Below are 18,546 nucleotides of genomic sequence, written 5' to 3' on the forward strand. Positions count from 1 at the left end.
CAGATAAATCATTTCCATCTGTCCCCGATCCCTGGGTGCTGGGTTTAGACCGGCCCCGGGCTTGATCCAGTTTTGGCGGCCATCTTAGGTGGGGGCACATTCGCCGAGCGGTCTAGTCGCCCTATATAAATAGTCCCTTATGGCTCCGCGCAGCGAACGCGAGCAGCGGACGCGCCGGACTAGCGCCGGAGTTTCGCCAGAGTTAAGCCCGTCTGTGCCCGTCCGGGCCCAACCGGGTCCGGGGCCAGTAGCTATGCCCGATGTGAGTCCCCAGCACTCCATCACGATCAGGTATACGAAGGATGAGCTCCTATCCTACCGAACACCGAAATACGACAAATGCTGCTACGTTGCCAAAGACGGAAAGCGCTTTAGGGGATGTAGAGTTTGCCACCTGGATGTAGAAGATGCCATCCCCACTACCTTGTGTCGGCTTGCCCTGCTTAACTGCAGATCACTCCCCTGCCACGCTACAGAGATTAACTCCCTACTACTGGACCACAAGGTTGATGCCTTGTTTCTCACTGAGACTTGGCTATCTGACACCTCGGGTCCGGATGCGGTGATAGCGCTGGCGCCGGGATATCTGATCTACCATCTTGACAGAGGCACAGGGAGAGGGGGGGGTCTGGCCATTTTATACAGGGAGTCACTGAGTTGTAAGGCACGTGAGGCAGGGGTCAAGGACTGTGAGAGCTGCCAATTCTCGCTTCAATTTTCCCCTACCTACACGTTGACAGGCCTCCTAGTCTACCGGCCCCCTGGAAACATGGGTGATTTTACATCGTCACTAATGGAAACTACTACTCTGTTGGCTGCGGCCGCATCCAACTTCATCTTGCTAGGAGATCTCAATTGCCATTTCGATGAAGAAATTGACCCTAGGGCTACTAATCTGTCGAGCGAGCTGAGCGCCCTGCAGATGAAACTGATAAATAATGGGGCCACCCATGTCAAAGGTCATCTTCTTGACCCCATCTTTTCGAACATGACGGGTATATCCGCCATGCCTCCCCTCGCTCTTCCTTGGTCTGACCACTCACTGATCATGGCTAACTGGGAGATTAAGTGTGATGACACGCTCCCACTCAGGGAATTTAGAATAGATAGGGCATGGTCAAGGCTCCCGGTAGACACTTGGAATGCCCGTCTGGAGGACACTCAGCCTGAGAAGGGCTGTGACCCGGTGACTGCAGATGTTATAGTGAGGAACTGGTTGACCAATGCACTGGACCATGTGCTTCCCCTCAAGAAGATGCTCATTAGGGACAAGAGAATGGGGTCTGCCCCTTGGTATACCCCAGAGCTCAGAACCTTGAGACAGAACTGCAAACGCGCGGAGAGATTATGGAGAAGGTGCCCGGAGATAGATAGCAGGGAAAAATATCGCATCGAACTTAGAATATACAAACGTGCTATACGTACTGCTAAGGCCTCCTTCTATGGAGAGAGAGTAAACCATGCTGCGTCCTCATCCAGGGAAGCTTTCTTAGTGATGAAGGAGCTTCTTAAACCACCTGAGCCTACTCCTGTCTATGATAGACCACAGGAAAAATGTCTGGAATTAGCCACCTACTTCAAAAACAAAATCGACATTATTATTAGTTCTCTCCCCTCGGTCTTGGGAACATCGCCCCCTTCTGAGGACTTCAGCATGTCGGAAAATCGACTGACGTCATTTGGCCCTGTATCTACAGGTGAAGTACTGAAGGTCCTCGGGAGCATGAAAAGTGGCTCACCTCGGGACCCTGTCCCGATGCGGTACCTTAAGCAGGCCGCCCTGGCGATAGGAGAGCCCCTGACCGATCTGATCAATCTCTCGTTCACTCAGGGGACAGTGCCGCCTGACTGGAAAAGTGCGGTTGTCAAAGCGCTTCTGAAGAAGCCGGGCTTGGACCCGCAGAACTTGGCCAATTTCAGGCCCATCTCCTTACTACCAGGAGTGAGTAAGATTGCCGAGAGGCTGGCGAACCATCGGTTATCAAACTTTCTTGAGGAGAATGGCCGGTTGAGGGACTCCCAGACGGGATTTCGACCAGGCCATGGTACGGACACGGCTCTGCTAGCAGTGGTAGAGGAGGCCAGAAACACTTTGGATGCAGGGGGATCAGTGGCAGTGATCCTCCTGGACCTCAGTGCGGCCTTCGATACCGTCAACCATGGGGTGCTGATACAACGTCTAGCTGAGTCGGGTGTCACAGGAGTGGCCCTGGAATGGTTGGCCTCCTTTTTGGAGGGGCGTACCTTCGAGGTTTGGGAAGGAAATGCAAAATCCCCTCCCCTCCCACTCCACTGCGGGGTGCCACAGGGCTCATCCCTTAGCCCCACGTTATTTAACGTGTATATGGCACCCCTGGAGGGAGTGGTGTCTCCGTTTGGCTTTAAGACCATAAGCTACGCGGATGACACCCAGCTAGTGGTGAGTCTTACACAGCTGGAGAAACAGCCTGAGACACTCCATGCTTGCTTGAGAGATGTGTTTGATTGGATGTCCAGGTCATCGCTCAAACTGAATGGCTCAAAAACTGAGCTGATGATCTTGGGTCATTCAAGTTTTGCCCTCTCGCCAAGCAGCTGGCCCAACTGCATGGGCACCCCGCCTGACCCAAAAAAAGAGATCAAGAGCCTGGGGGTCTGGCTGGAGCCGGACTTGTCCTTTAGGACACACGCCAAGAAGATCGCGGGCGTTTGTTATGGAATGCTCCGGTCGGCCCGTAAGGTTCTCCCCCTGTTACCAGAACTCTCCCGGAAGCTGTTAGTCCAAGGATTAATCATCTCACGCCTGGACTACAGTAACGCGCTCTTTCTTGGAGCACCAGAGTCAACGTTTAAGATCCTGCAACAAGTGCAGAACGCAGCAGCAAGGCTGCTGCGGAATGTTCCGGCCAGGCAGTCAGCCAGGCCTGCTTTAAAAGCACTCCATTGGCTCCCTGTTAAAGAGAGAGTTACCTTTAAGGCCCTGTGCATCGCTCACAAGAGCATACAGGGGAAAGGACCAGCTATTCTGAAGGACATGATTCGCCCTTATAAGTCTACAAGAGCCTTACGCTCTGACAATAAACATTTCCTTCAGACTAAGAGAATCAGGAGAGCCCGCTCAGGGGGCAGGAGTTTTTCTATCCATACAGCGCTCGCCTGGAACTCCCTCCCATTCTCGCTGCGGTCCGAACCAAACCTTCTCAGATTCCGGAAACATCTGAAAACGTATCTGTTCCCAGAATAACTGTAGCTTCTCTGTTTTTTATTAGTAGCCTGCTCTTGGTTTCTATAAGCGCTGGGATGCCTCATGGTAACCGTGCGCGGTACAAAATTCAATAATAATAATAATAATAATAATGAGGCTGCTGCACTCCCAGTTGTAGGTGACTGAGTGGGGAGATTAAGGAAAAGTGAGGGCTGTCGGACCTCCAGGCGCAAATTCTGCGAGGGATATGCAGCCTCAAATTTAGGAATGCCTCATGGGGAGTGCATCGTGGCTAGTCGGTGCCAGCAATGCCATATAGGAGGACGGCCATCTAGTAAGGACCGATGGGGGGTGGTATGGACTGTGGCCCTTCTGATCGTGCCGGAGTGCATAGGCTGCACGTTGAGAGTCATTGGTGTGGGCTGGGTCCAGCCTTCAGGCATTGGTGGCCACTGGCAACGTGGTGTGTGGAGGCCACGAACCCCCAGGGCGCGATCACTATCACGGAATCGGTGTTGTCACGGTCAGATCAGGTCCGGAGGCAGATCAAGGTTGCTCTGTAGGGCCTCGAAGTAATCTGGCAATGTTGATATCCCCGGACCATGGTCTAGGCCAAGTAGCAGGCTGGAAATGCAGTGGGAGATCGCAGGCTGAACAGAGAACTTGTGCGAGATTAGAGTGGGCCAGGTAAGGCACTGATCTTCATCCGACGGTCGCCAGCGGCCGCCATCTTAGAGTCAGGCAAGCGCCGGATGGAATGTCTCAAAGTAGGGCCGCCGCCAGAGTGAAGCCAATTTGTGTGCCCCCCGGCTCATAAGAATCAGCTGGAGTCTCCACAGGGCGGCAGCGCGTAGGCAGCAATCCTACCTCCCGGAGGCGCCCTTAGTCTGCGCCCTCCCCGGCAATATGACAGCTGATCACTGATAAAATAGAGCCCTTGCACTTGTGTGGAACACAGCTCTTTTGCCTTCTCTCTCATCATTTTGGGAACTAAGACATTGGTTTCTACATGCTGCAACTTAGGTTCTGGATTGGAATCCTTGTATTCTGGTGTGGGTTGGTCCCCTCTCTGGTCTCTCTGGTCTCCCATTTTGCAGTAGTATATGTGCCCGTAGCCTGCAACAGCTTTCCAAGATCAATTAGGCTTGATTCTTCTTTTTCGTTTATGGATCGTCTTTACTTGCAGTTACGCTCGTTGGATAGAAGATTAAGTCACAGCGTGTTTTGAGGTCTGCAAACGTGGGACGGACTGCGGTGACAGTTTGACCGCTAAGCCCAATCAGTCACTGAAGTCAGCCTAATGTCAGTTGGCCGGCATCCATGCTTCAACGCAGGTCACTTGGCCATAACTTAATCGCTTCCGGGTCGCGGTGGCATTGGGCCCGATTCCTCCCTCGGCCAAACACGCTTTGGGCAGTAAGTACAATAAGAGTCCCCCCAGCAGCCCTGTGGACACGATGGAATAGCTAGCGCCTGCTCTCAAGAGAAGGACAGTAGTTCACAGCTTTCTTTCAGGTGAGCCTGCAGGACACTCGGTTTCCAGGTTCTCCTGCCAGCCTGCACCCAACAACATCCCGGCCCTCAGTGTGCCCCTGCCACACTCACTCTTGTCTTGTGCCTTTTGCATTGACAAATAGTACGCCTCACCCTTGCAGCGCGGTAGCAGCTGCCACCCATCCTCCACCTGGCTTCCGTTATGCAAACTTTCACTGCTCGCAGCTTCCTGACACTTTCCCTCTCCAGCGAAGACAATGTCTTTTAATCCCTCCCACGCGCCCTCTGCCCTCTCACTCAGTGTTTCCTATGCAGAATATGAAATATATGAAGGGCAGGATCTAAGTATAGTTTGTGAATGGCGTTTTGTTTTGGTAGCTTGATGTAGAGTGTGTGTCCCTTCCCTCTCCCACTACTGAGAGTGATGTGCTTGCTCTCCTTATGCCACAAACGAGTGTGCACTGTTCAATCATACATGAAACATTTTTGTACTAAATCTTTTTGTAATAAGGTCGTACAATTGTACATAATCTCACCTTAATTATAAATAACGTTACAAAAATGCTTATAACAGTTTTTGTATTATATCTTTGGAACCTGCTGAACACAAGCCCCAATACCCGACATCATTGCTTAAAACACATTAGCAAAGCCAATAGCTCTGGCTCAACACTGATAAGGTCCCAAAGGCGAGACCTATTGGCTTTGCCAATGCTTGCTTCTCCTGCCCTGGCTGAGCGAGGACAGCTTGTTCAAGTTCCCTGCCCTGAACTGTGCCCTCAGGGCAGCAGTGGGTATGGCATTCACTACAAGGTACAATGTACTATTCTAAATCCAGTCCTAGAATATTTGGAGAAAAATCAACTTTCCCAAATATTTCAAGAGGCTTATTTACTATTTTGACTCCAGTACCTGGAATATTTTGAGAAATGTTAAAAATTCCCGAAATATTTTTAGGATGGGCTGAAAAGTACGAATTTTGAATTAGAGAATACTGCTCAGGTAAATAAAAAACGAGGAGTACTGCGAGAACACAGGACTATGGACCACTGCCGGGCTTGGGTCTTTCTCATCATGCATGTGAAAAAGTGAATATGGCCACTACCTATAGTGCCATGTTCTACTTGCAAGTAGAACATGGCTCTATAGGTAGTGGCCATATTCACTTTTTTAATATACGCAACCAGCATAAAAGAACAAGAATAAAGTTATCTGTTCGCGCTGTATGCATTGGTTTATGTTGTATGTTATATGTTGTGTGACATCACTTTATGTGTTACTTGTATTGTTTACACTGCACTTATCACTGATAACACAGTCGTTTTCACTTGGACACTTTTCTTTAAGCTCGATGGCACAAATGATGACAACAGGGCCATCCTGGTTAGTACCTACCAGGGGTCCCATTGGTGGTGCGCCCGTCAGGTGCTCTCTTGCTTTTGCACATTTTTTTCTAACCACATGTTTGTGTGGGTTTCTCCTCTGTCTAGATAAGGGGACGGGCTTTTTAAAGGTGGGCTACTGACTGGCGTATACCCTACCCTATATTCATAAGGATTGGGAGGTTGTTTGTAATGGATTTCGACATGTGATACCCCAGCTCGATTGAAATTGAATGCCCTAGACCTAGGTCATTATTGTAGTTGTGACTTCTTGAGTGGATGGCGACCTAGGTCTCTAATTCCCTCTTAGCTCCGTGTTAGTGTGCTTTGCATACTTCAGGACAAGGGTTCAGATCATGTCATGGGAGTTAACAGCAACTACATCTCAGAAACAAAGCAAAGGCGGTAGTGTTCCCAAAAGGGAAATGTCTGCACAACACCTTATATAAACCGTTATTCTTTATCTTATGTTAAGTACACATTGTATTAAAGGAAGAAAAGTAATTTTGTAGGGTGCTATAGAACCTCAAGGCACCTACCACCTAAAGATGCCGTCAGTGCACACTATACGGTGTGTCACAAAAACCAAACAAAATAAAAAGGATAGCACTCCTATAAAGTAACAGTTCTAAGGTTTGGAGCAAAATTAGGTAGCCCCCAGTAGGTGAGACTCTAATATTTGTAGAGTAGACACAAAAACAAGTTATAAAGTAACATTCAATGGCAATGATAGAGTTCTAGGATATAGTCCACTTGTCTTTATTTTCAATCTTTATTCTTGTGATTCCAGAGTACAGATTATTCCAGCAGGATTAAACATCACCAACACGTGTTTCGTCCTACACAAGGACTTTTTCAAGGCTGGAAAATTACAAAAATATATATACAATATAATGATTCATATTACTAAAATGCATACATCTCATATATTCATTACAATTAAAAACTTTATATACAGTGGTGTATTGTGTTAGCTAACTTTGCCCATTATATCAGACTGATTATTAACACAGCGGGCAGGACCGGATCTCAAAAGACATACCCTCTGATGTCAGCCAGAAAACACAATACCATCTATACATACAGACAACAACACAATATGATAATCAGTCCTATACATGGGATATCTATAGCAAAGAAAGAAATCCCTGTAGGGCTGTGCACAATAAGATGTGACATTTGAGATATATAAAATTTGCAGTCATATGCATATAATTCTCCTATGGGGCTAAGCAAATAATGCTGTAGTTTTGTGCATAAGGTACTATTGGGAAAAGAGAAGACTCACCAGAAAGTCAGGTGAGCTGAATCGTCCAATGGATGTCCAGAATGAAGTGATAGGCCACAGTTGGTAGAAAAGAATAGAAATTCTGAGAAAAGAAGAGGTATCATAAGTATTGGAATTTGGGAGTCTAAAGAGAAAAGAGACTGATGCTAGTGTCCAAAGCACTCTGCTGGTAATGACCAAAGCAATATAAGGTATCACTGGCAAAGGTATGGCAACGCTGGTACAGTTCAAACAGCAAAGGGCCGGGTTGCCTGTAGGGTTCAAAGTTGTGGAAATGTATACACCCATGTCTGGTCTAAAGCTAGGTAACTAAAGAATGCAAAGCTGCTATAAAGACACCTTGATGAAAAAAGTGTACAGCTACTCAATAAATGGAATAGAAGACTACATGATATCCACAAAAGCGTCCATAAACTCGCTTACAGTAAAACTCACCTAAATGTAAACGGTAGAGATTAACAATGTATGGTAACATTCAGCAACTTTAGGTCCAAAGAAACAGTATCAAAGGTCACATAAGACCTGGCTAGTACGCTGTGGGAAAAGGAAAGCGGGTAAGTCATACATAATTCTCACAATGGTGAAGAGCACATGTGATTCTCACAAGGGTAGGGAACAACTGCGCATGCAAACGCATAATTGTAAAAGCCTACTCAGAAATACACAATGCTAATGCCAACAAAAGTTTGGTTCTACTTCAAAAGGATAATTGAGGATAGTACAACAGCTAATATAAGGCTGATGGTATCACGTAAAGAACACGTAGACGAGGTATACTGTTCGATAGTATATAAAATTTAAGAATCACTGTATAACAGTATGGCTATGTCCGGGAAGTTCAGGTTGTAAATGCCGTTAAACGTATAGCATATTGGGGAAAGTAACAATAGAGGCCAATGCAGTTGCTGCAATATAGGGAAAGGATACATGTAAAACATTATACCTATAACTCACCAAACTGCACAAAAGAGCAGAAGTTATATGCTGGTCAGGTTCTCATAGCTGAACACACGAGCATGGACCGTAAAGGATTCAATAAAGTAAAACGACAACCATGATAAGTTGGGACGCTACAAAAAATAAGTATCATACAATGCATTAGAAATCGGTAATGGGCTACTGTATCAAAACCTCATGCGCAGAAAACCATAGCTCGCCGCTAGTATGCACTTACCCTAAGTTTGGGACCGTTACATGACCTCAAGTAAACAGTATCTGGAGCGCGGAACGGTGGGTAGCGGCACGCGGCATTATAAGCAGTCGCCGCTAAAGTGAAAACACCGCTACATCCACGTGTGGAGACCGGTCATGGACACAAACAAAGGACTAATTCGCGTCAAAGTCAAAAAATATAGGAAAGGCGGCTTCCATCTTGGAATGTGTTCAGAGATGGTCGAAGGTTGGCATATTTGGACCAAAACTATATAGCAGCGGAAGGTCAGAGAGATGGTTTGGACATAAGCACAGGTCGTGGTATACTCCCATGGACATTGTATATAATAAGATGAAAGTACGGAAAATGCAGAAGAATCTAAGAATTAAAGTAAAGTGAAGAGGACTACATGTAGAGGCTCATAAGGTGAAGCTGCACATAAGATTGTAATGTGTGCAATAAAATAATTTTTTTTAAACAATTTCAGCATAGTATACAGCATTGAGACTTGAGAAAAAAATATGATACATTCAGAGAACAGGCAAATAGTAGCTATTCTTTTAGAAAGACGTGAAGCTCACGGTCGACATTAAGACCCATGTCCACAGCTCGCAATTTAATTAACCATTGAGCTTCACATTTCCTCAAGGCATTTGTTCTATCCCCACCTCTGGGGTTTGCCTTTACTTCCATAATGCCATGAAATTTTACTGCAATAATTTCTGAGCCCGCATGTACAGTGTTATAGTGGACTGCTAGGGGATAGGTTTTGTTATGATTACGGATAGCTCGTATATGTTCCTGTATTCTCTCTTTCAAAGGTCTTGTAGAACTGCCAACATAAATAAGACCACACTGACACACTATGCAATAAACACAAAATTTGGTATTGCAATTGATAAAGTCATTGATCTGGTATGAGTGGAGAGAGTTATATTTGAAGCTCTTTTTTTGTCATCAGCAAATTGGCATATGCAACACTGGGTGCATTTATAAAAACCCTTGGGTTTATCAGGAAGCCACTTGTTGTCAATGGACACTGGTTCTTTGATTATGGACGGGCTTAATCGATTCCTAAGTGTTTGTCCTCGTTTGTAAACGATTCTGGGTTTATTGGTAAGATAGGAGTCTAGATCTGGGTCCATTCTCAAAATGTTCCAATGTTTGTTGATTCTCTTGTAAACCTGGTTACTATGAGAATTGAATTGTGTGATAAAGGCTACCTTATCCGAGTAATTGTTTTTATTTTTACTTTTTTTCTTGTTTTTTCGTTTCAAAGTCTCAGATCTGGCCACCTTATTAATGCGCATATGAGCCTTGTCCAATGTAGCCGTGTCATAGCCTCTCACTATAAAACGTGCTTTAAGGTTATTTACTTCATGTTGGAAATCTGTGTCGCGACTGCAGTTGCGACGTAATCTGGTCATCTCACCAAATGGTATAGCCATGATTTGTGATTTGGGATGAGCGCTGCTAGCATGTAACACAGCGTTGCAGGCAGTATTTTTTCGAAACAGTTTGCTTTCCAACCTGTTGTTGTTGACAAACAGAGTTATATCCAAGAAATCCACACTGCTCTTGCTATGCTGTGAGGTGAAGCTGAGGTTATATGTATTATCGTTAATGTACGTAACAAATTGGTTGAGCGATGTTTCGTCCCCTCCCCAGATAAGAAAGATATCATCTATATATCTACACCAAAAAATGATGTGATTAGATAGATCAGGGGGACCGTTTTTCCAAATATGGAATTCTTCAAAGAATCCCATATATATGTTGGCAAACGAGGGCGAGAATTTTGCCCCCATGGCTACACCAGAGTGTTGGTGAAACCACTTCTTGTTGTGAGTAAAGTAGTTGTTATTAAGAGCAAAACGGGTGAACTCCAATATCATTTCGGTATGGTAGTATAGGGTAGCATCACGTTTGGATAGGAAATATGTAAGAGCCTCCATGCCTCTAGCCACTGGAATACTGGTATAGAGAGCACAGACGTCTAGTGTTACCAATAGGGCATTATCTGTCCACGAAAGGTCCTCAAGTTTATTAAGGAGGTCCTTAGTATCCTCTATGTAGGAAGGTAGATTGCGTACAATGGGTTGTAGTGTGAGATCTATGTACTCAGAGATGTGTTCTGTAACACAGCCAATACCCGATATTATGGGTCGACCAGGCGGTTTGGTAATGCTCTTGTGTATTTTAGGAAGAATATAAATATAGGCTGCCATGGGATTAGGGTTGTAGAGATACTTGAGTTCTGCATCCGATAATACTCCCATGCTGTGCCAATATTTGAGCATTTTCTCCAAGCACTGATTGACTCTAGAAGTTGGATTGGCTGTGATGTAAGTATATGCTGTCGTGTCCATAAGTTGTCTATCTATTTCAGAGAGGTAGTCAACTTTATCCATGAGGACAATGTTGCCTCCTTTGTCTGCCTCTTTTAAGACCACATTGTCATAGCTACAGAGTTGTTTAAGAGCATTCCTTTCCTGAGTTTTGATGTTATCAACTACTGTGGTGGAGGTCCATTTAAATTTGTTCTCTAAATTGTATAGTTCTTTAGTTACTTCCCTGAAAAAACAATCAATCAGATTATCATGCGGTAGTTGTGGTACAAAAATAGATTTGTTTTTTAAACCACTATTGAGGTTAAGGTTATCATCAATACCCAAGTCTGTCATGATATCGTGTATGCCAGGGGGGTTATCAATGCTGTCATCTAGTTCTAATAATTCTAGTGATTCTTAAATTTTATATACTATCGAACAGTATACCTCGTCTACGTGTTCTTTACGTGATACCATCAGCCTTATATTAGCTGTTGTACTATCCTCAATTATCCTTTTGAAGTAGAACCAAACTTTTGTTGGCATTAGCATTGTGTATTTCTGAGTAGGCTTTTACAATTATGCGTTTGCATGCGCAGTTGTTCCCTACCCTTGTGAGAATCACATGTGCTCTTCACCATTGTGAGAATTATGTATGACTTACCCGCTTTCCTTTTCCCACAGCGTACTAGCCAGGTCTTATGTGACCTTTGATACTGTTTCTTTGGACCTAAAGTTGCTGAATGTTACCATACATTGTTAATCTCTACCGTTTACATTTAGGTGAGTTTTACTGTAAGCGAGTTTATGGACGTTTTTTGTGGATATCATGTAGTCTTCTATTCCATTTATTGAGTAGCTGTACACTTTTTTCATCAAGGTGTCTTTATAGCAGCTTTGCATTCTTTAGTTACCTAGCTTTAGACCAGACATGGGTGTATACATTTCCACAACTTTGAACCCTACAGGCAACCCGGCCCTTTGCTGTTTGAACTGTACCAGCGTTGCCATACCTTTGCCAGTGATACCTTATATTGCTTTGGTCATTACCAGCAGAGTGCTTTGGACACTAGCATCAGTCTCTTTTCTCTTTAGACTCCCAAATTCCAATACTTATGATACCTCTTCTTTTCTCAGAATTTCTATTCTTTTCTACCAACTGTGGCCTATCACTTCATTCTGGACATCCATTGGACGATTCAGCTCACCTGACTTTCTGGTGAGTCTTCTCTTTTCCCAATAGTACCTTATGCACAAAACTACAGCATTATTTGCTTAGCCCCATAGGAGAATTATATGCATATGACTGCAAATTTTATATATCTCAAATGTCACGTCTTATTGTGCACAGCCCTACAGGGATTTCTTTCTTTGCTATAGATATCCCATGTATAGGACTGATTATCATATTGTGTTGTTGTCTGTATGTATAGATGGTATTGTGTTTTCTGGCTGACATCAGAGGGTATGTCTTTTGAGATCCGGTCCTGCCCGCTGTGTTAATAATCAGTCTGGTATAATGGGCAAAGTTAGCTAACACAATACACCACTGTATATAAAGTTTTTAATTGTAATGAATATATGAGATGTATGCATTTTAGTAATATGAATCATTATATTGTATATATATTTTTGTAATTTTCCAGCCTTGAAAAAGTCCTTGTGTAGGACGAAACACGTGTTGGTGATGTTTAATCCTGCTGGAATAATCTGTACTCTGGAATCACAAGAATAAAGATTGAAAATAAAGACAAGTGGACTATATCCTAGAACTCTATCATTGCCATTGAATGTTACTTTATAACTTGTTTTTGTGTCTACTCTACAAATATTAGAGTCTCACCTACTGGGGGCTACCTAATTTTGCTCCAAACCTTAGAACTGTTACTTTATAGGAGTGCTATCCTTTTTATTTTGTTTAGCAACTACATCTCACTTTAATTTCTGAAGACATTTAATACAAATCAGAGTGTTTTCAGGCTGCCTAAACGCTCTACGAAGACAAACCATTCAGATTCTTCAAGTTCCTCTACAGTATACCGTCAAAAATGCCTAGACATGAGAACAGTATTAGGGGAATTGTTTTAGAGGCCCTCTCCGCTGTTGAGGTTCCGCCTGTTAAACGTGTTCAAGACCAATGTTCCTCCATTTCCAGTTCTAAAGAGGGGGAGTGCCTTCTGAATTTAAGACAAAAAAACAACGCAAGAAGATGATGGACCGAATGTTGAACATTGTCAAACATTCATCCCCTGTCACAGATATGGGTTTGATCCATTGTTATTTTGCTCGCCATGCTATTCTAGTTTGGACCCAGCCATATGCAATTATCTATTACCCTGTTCCTCATGGGAACGGTCCAGCCCGAACTGCTAAGCAAGGTCTTTCCTGGACCGGAAGACAAGCATCCTGGGACCAGTTTCAGAGCATCACCCCTTTGTGAGGGTGCCTGGGGTGACTGTGGGTGAGTGTTTGCATTGTACAGCATTCTGTCCATCAATTGTACCTTTTGCTTTTGTTGCCCTAAGTGGGAAGGATATGCCCACAAGTGGGTCCTGTGCTCACTGTGTCACTAGATTGAAGCTAGTCCGGCTGATGAGGGTTGATGCCCCAAAACCGGTCCCAGGATGCTTGTTTCTGGTCCAGAGAGGACCTGGCTTGGCAGTTCGGGCTGGACTGTTCCCATGAGGAACAGGTTCAAGACTGATTTGCATATGGCTAGGTCCAAACTGGGGTGTTGTGGTGAGCAAAAGTCGAGAAATCAATGAGAGAGCAAGGGTAAAAGGGGCGCGTCCTGTTCCCCAGAAGCGTACTATGTTTAAACAATGTGGACGGGCCCACTGTGTGTGTGGTACTTTAGTCACTGTTTGTATCCTGAGTTTGGACCCATTAGGTGCTATTAAAAGACCCCTCACACACCAACCTGGTTGGTGTCATGCTTCATCATTGGGGTCTCAAGCAGGTGGCCGAGTGACACCCGGTTGTGCTACCACGCCTCATTACAGCGGAGCTGGTGTGGGTGCAAAAATGTGATGTGATGTTATATAATACAGTTAAAAATAACTTACCTTTTTATTTTAATATTGGCAGCCCAGGGTATCGTTAAAAATATGTGTGGTGCAACTACTAAAGGAGTAATTTTCCTATGAGTTGGCTTATGTGTGGCGGTCTCCATGTTTCAGCCCCCGCTGTATGATTAACGTGGCTTTCTTCAGGACCAGGGCTGTGAAAAAGTGAGTGCCGAAAGGTGAAGCCACGTGAAAAACCAGTGTTATACCTACACACTCGCTAAGATGTGTGGTTCTGAAAAATGTCGTCGTACTCACAGACACTTTAAAATAGCAAACAAAATTTAATTCAATGCTAAAAGTTCCAAGGCAGAAATCGGGGCTCAGGGAAGAGGCTCATCCTGGATCCAATTTGGTAGTGATGCGTCCTCTGTTGCAAACCTATGTGTGGTCCCGGCTGGGGCAGAAGAACAATAGATTAAACCCAGATCTTTGTGACTGGTTGTGAATGTTTGCATTGTTCAGCATTCCGTCCATCAATGGTTCTTTTTGCTTTTGTCGCCCTAAGTGGGAAGGGTATGCAGAGACGTGGTTCCCATACTTACTGCGCCACTGGATTCAAGCTAGCCTGGCTGATGAGGGTGATTCCCCAAAACCGGTCCCAAAATGCTTGTTTCCGGTCAAGGGAGGACCTATCTTGGCAGTTCGGGCTGGACTGTTTCCATGAGGAACAGGGTCAAGACTGATTTGCATATGGCTAGGTCCAAACTGGGGTGGTGTGGTGGGCAAAAGAACTGGAATAAACCCAGATCCTTGTGATTGGGGTGAATGTTTGCATTGCTCAGTATTCCGTCCAACTTTTGTTCCTTTTGCTTCTGAATTTAATAGAACGTACATTGATCTGAGCAGGGTCAGACTTAAAGAGTTTCCCTCTTGAAGAGCTTCCTAGTACTTCTCTAGAACCTGTTTTACAGCAGTTCCATCAACCTAAGCCTTTGGGCCTTCCTATACATCAACATGTTTCTGATGTTAAAAGAGAGTAGAATGTTCCAGGCCAGATATCTGTCCTATTGTTTATTTCTCAATTATCTTCTTTGGAGGATGTGGATAAATCATTTCCTTGGTCAGTTGCAGGGGACTCTTTGGTTGGCAGCCTGGTTGGCGAAACCTTTGTGGCAAAGGAGACCATTCTTAAGGATCAAATGGAATGAATATCGATTCTGCTTTAAAGAAATATTATGTGGGTGCTAATCTATCTTTGAGGGCTTTGAATTTATTGCACTTATGTTTCTCAGTCTCTTCTCTCGGGTTTTAAGATTATTTACAAGATAGTTCAGGACAGCACAGTTTTCAGAACTTGAAGTTATGGAGAAAGAAGTGGTGTTTCAGTCGGACATCTCGTTTGATATAGTGCGAGCTTCTGCTCTTGCTGGAGGTGCAATCATCTCTGCTAGGAGACACATGTTTTTAAAATAGCAAAACACTGATGTAGCCCAAGAGACGGTCATTTTACAGGGGCCTGTTGAAGGACTTGGGTTGTTTGCCGCTGATCTGGAGGAGAAGTTAAATAGGATTTCTAAAGAAAGGAAGCATTCTCAATCATTTTGTACAAGTGGCTGTACCTCTAGCTCTCACTCTTTGCATTCCATCTCCTCTTTTCACCAACCATCAAGCAGGGCGGGATAACACTAACAGCAGCAGCAGTTCTCTTTCAATAAGATGCAGAAAGGGAAGGGTTCTAAGAATCAAGGAGACCAGAAGGGGAAAGCCTCTTCTCCTTCCAGCCTGGGAGGAATCTAGTTCAGGCGCTTTGGGTTTGTCAAGTGGTGAAAAGGGGATACCTTATAGAGATCTGGTAAAATCCTGTATGCTCTGGGATCATTCCTGTGCCAGATCCTCCAGACAAGATAAGGCGATCAACTTTCAGAGAGGCACTTCTCAATCTCGTCTAGAAGGTTGCGGCGGTACCTGTCCCCAGATCAGAAAGGTTCAAGGGAGTGTACTTGAGGATGTTCCTGGTTCCCAAACCATCAGGTCAATTCAGATTGATTATAGACGTCAGAGGGGTCAACAAGTGGATTCAGAAAATGCATTTAAAATGGCGACTGTACAGAGAATTATGCCTTTGATCCCCAACAAAATCTTCATGATTACCATGGATCTTATGGCTCATATTTCCATAGTCCAATGCAGAGTGCAAATCAACAATATCTCTGGGTTTTTTCGTTCTGAAGGAGCACTTTCAGTTCTAGGCACTGCCCATAGGCATCAAATCTGCCCCACGGGTATTTATCAAAATGATGGAACCTTTGGGGGTGCTCCTCCATCTTCAGGGTTGGAGGGTCTTCCCATACCTGGATGACTGGCTTCTTCATGCCCCATCAGTGAGGGAGGCATTGAGAGGTTGGGAGGTTCCGAGAAATTACCTTCTCATAGTGTCCTTATCAACCTAGAGAAGTACAAACTGGATTCTTCTCAGGACATGATTTTAATCTGAGCCCATTTCAGGACAGATTTGAGCGTGGTCTTTTTTCTAAAGGAGAGAGCGGTGAGATCAAAGGAAACTCTCGTCACAGACTCGATCAGGACACATCTGCAATGGTAGCTGGAGGAGGATTCCTTGAGCGCAGAGTTTCCTCTTCATGCTCCACAAGAAAGGATTATAACCTCGGATGCCGGTCCCTTAGGCTGGGGTGCAACATTACAGACTAAGGAGGCTCAAGGGAGATGGTCTTTCAGCGACAGAGCAGAAACTTTGAACTGGAAGGAGTTATCAGTAATTATACAAGCTCTCTTGCATTTCTGACCTTATTATGAATCAGGATGTGTTGATCAGAACTGACAACACTATGGCAGAGTCATATGTGTACAGACCGTGGAGAACAAGGTTTGCCTCTCTCAATCTAGTGGCATTGAAGATTTGGCAGAAACATTCCCTTTCCCTGAAGGCATTCCACATCAAGAGAGAGGACAATTCAGTGGCAGACAGACTAAGCAGGGTCTTCTCCTTGTCTCAAATCCTGTCCCTCTCTCCCCTGAGATGTCCCCAAAAATGTCTCCTATTTGAAAAACCGTTTTTAGAATTGTTTGCTTCTTCAGAAGGCACTCAACTCCCTAGGTTCAACTCCCGATATCAGGATCCATAAGCGTGAGGAGTAGATGCGTTGTCTTCACCGTGGCCTCCTCAGCTTCTGTAGGCATTACCACCCATCCCTCTCAATCCTTGCCTTCTCTTTAGGGTCCAGAGACATAGGGGCCGATTAGGATGGCGGACGGAAATGGGTACTGTCCGCCATGGTGGGGGAAATTTTACTCCAGGCTGCGCCGCGGAGATACCGCGTTTGGGATTAGGATATTCATGTGACGAAACTCCGACCGCGGCGGACGGTTCACAACCAACACCGTCCGCGGCGGTCGGAACACAACCAAGTCCGTCCGCGGCGGACGGAGTTCAATGAACAACCACTGCCGCGGACGGAAATGACCGCGGAAAATAAAACATGTACCGCCATACCTGAGAATACTCCGTGGCCGCAATTAGGATAAATCCGCCCGTACCACGGAACGCACAGCCATCCACGTCCGCGGCGGAAACAATGCCACGAGAACCACAGCATCACCGCGGAAGGCCAACACGCACAACATCCCTAGCGCCGAACAAATGTCAGAAACTGCACCGCAAGTCCTAAGCAAACATACGAACATTGACAAGCCCCCCCCCCCCCAACACCAATCACAAGCCACCATGACAAGTCCCAATCATCCAATAATGCACACACGTCAACACGCCCACCTACCACCTGACTCGCAACAACCATTGAGACACGACTACAAAATGACACCCACACACAACCACAATCCTTTGCACCACAGCATTGCTGCCAGCAAGAGGGCAAATCGAGAAACTGCTAACTCACATAAAATCACATAGAAGACACCCACCCACCACCCTACCACACCCACCACACAAACACCCACCACACAAATCCGACACATCACACACCACACACCTGCACCTCCCAACTCACACAACTCACACACTGAGCACCACACACCATGGCACCCAAAAAAAATCCTAAATTCTCAGAGACAGAGTTGAGGGTAATGGTAGACGAAATAATCCGTGTCGAGCCCCACATCTTCGGGGCCCAAGTCCAGCAGACGAGCGTGGCGCAAAAGAACCACATGTGGGACAGGATCGTCACTCGGGTGAATGCGTCGGGGACTGTGCCGAGGACGAAGCATGACATTCAGAGGCGGTGGCATGACCTGAAGACCAGGATCAAGGGCATCCGAGCGAAAAACGTCGCTAGAGCCAATCATACTGGCGGTGGCACACCCCCGGAGCCATTACCCTACACAGATTGGGAGGAGAAGGTGCTGGGGATACTGCACCGAGAGAGCCTAGACGGACTTGACGAAGGAGAAGAGACTGGTGAGTACAAACCAACACCACGATCAGCACGACATGGTCAGGCTCACACAACTGAGAAGAAACATCCCCTACGCCCCAAACCATGCACGTTCGACACCAACTCACTAACATGTCCATGGCTCCCAACAGGCCCCCATGTTCACGGGGAGGGTGGTGGTGGTGGTGGTGGAGGGTGGGGTGTGTGAGAGGCCCAAACTACAACTCCCAACAGGCCCCCATGTTCACGGGGAGGGTGGTGGTGGTGGTGGTGGTGGTGGAGGGTGGGGTGTGTGAGA

The sequence above is a fragment of the Lissotriton vulgaris genome, chromosome 7, assembly GCF_964263255.1.
Source record: "Lissotriton vulgaris chromosome 7, aLisVul1.2, whole genome shotgun sequence".
NCBI lineage: Eukaryota > Metazoa > Chordata > Amphibia > Caudata > Salamandridae > Lissotriton > Lissotriton vulgaris.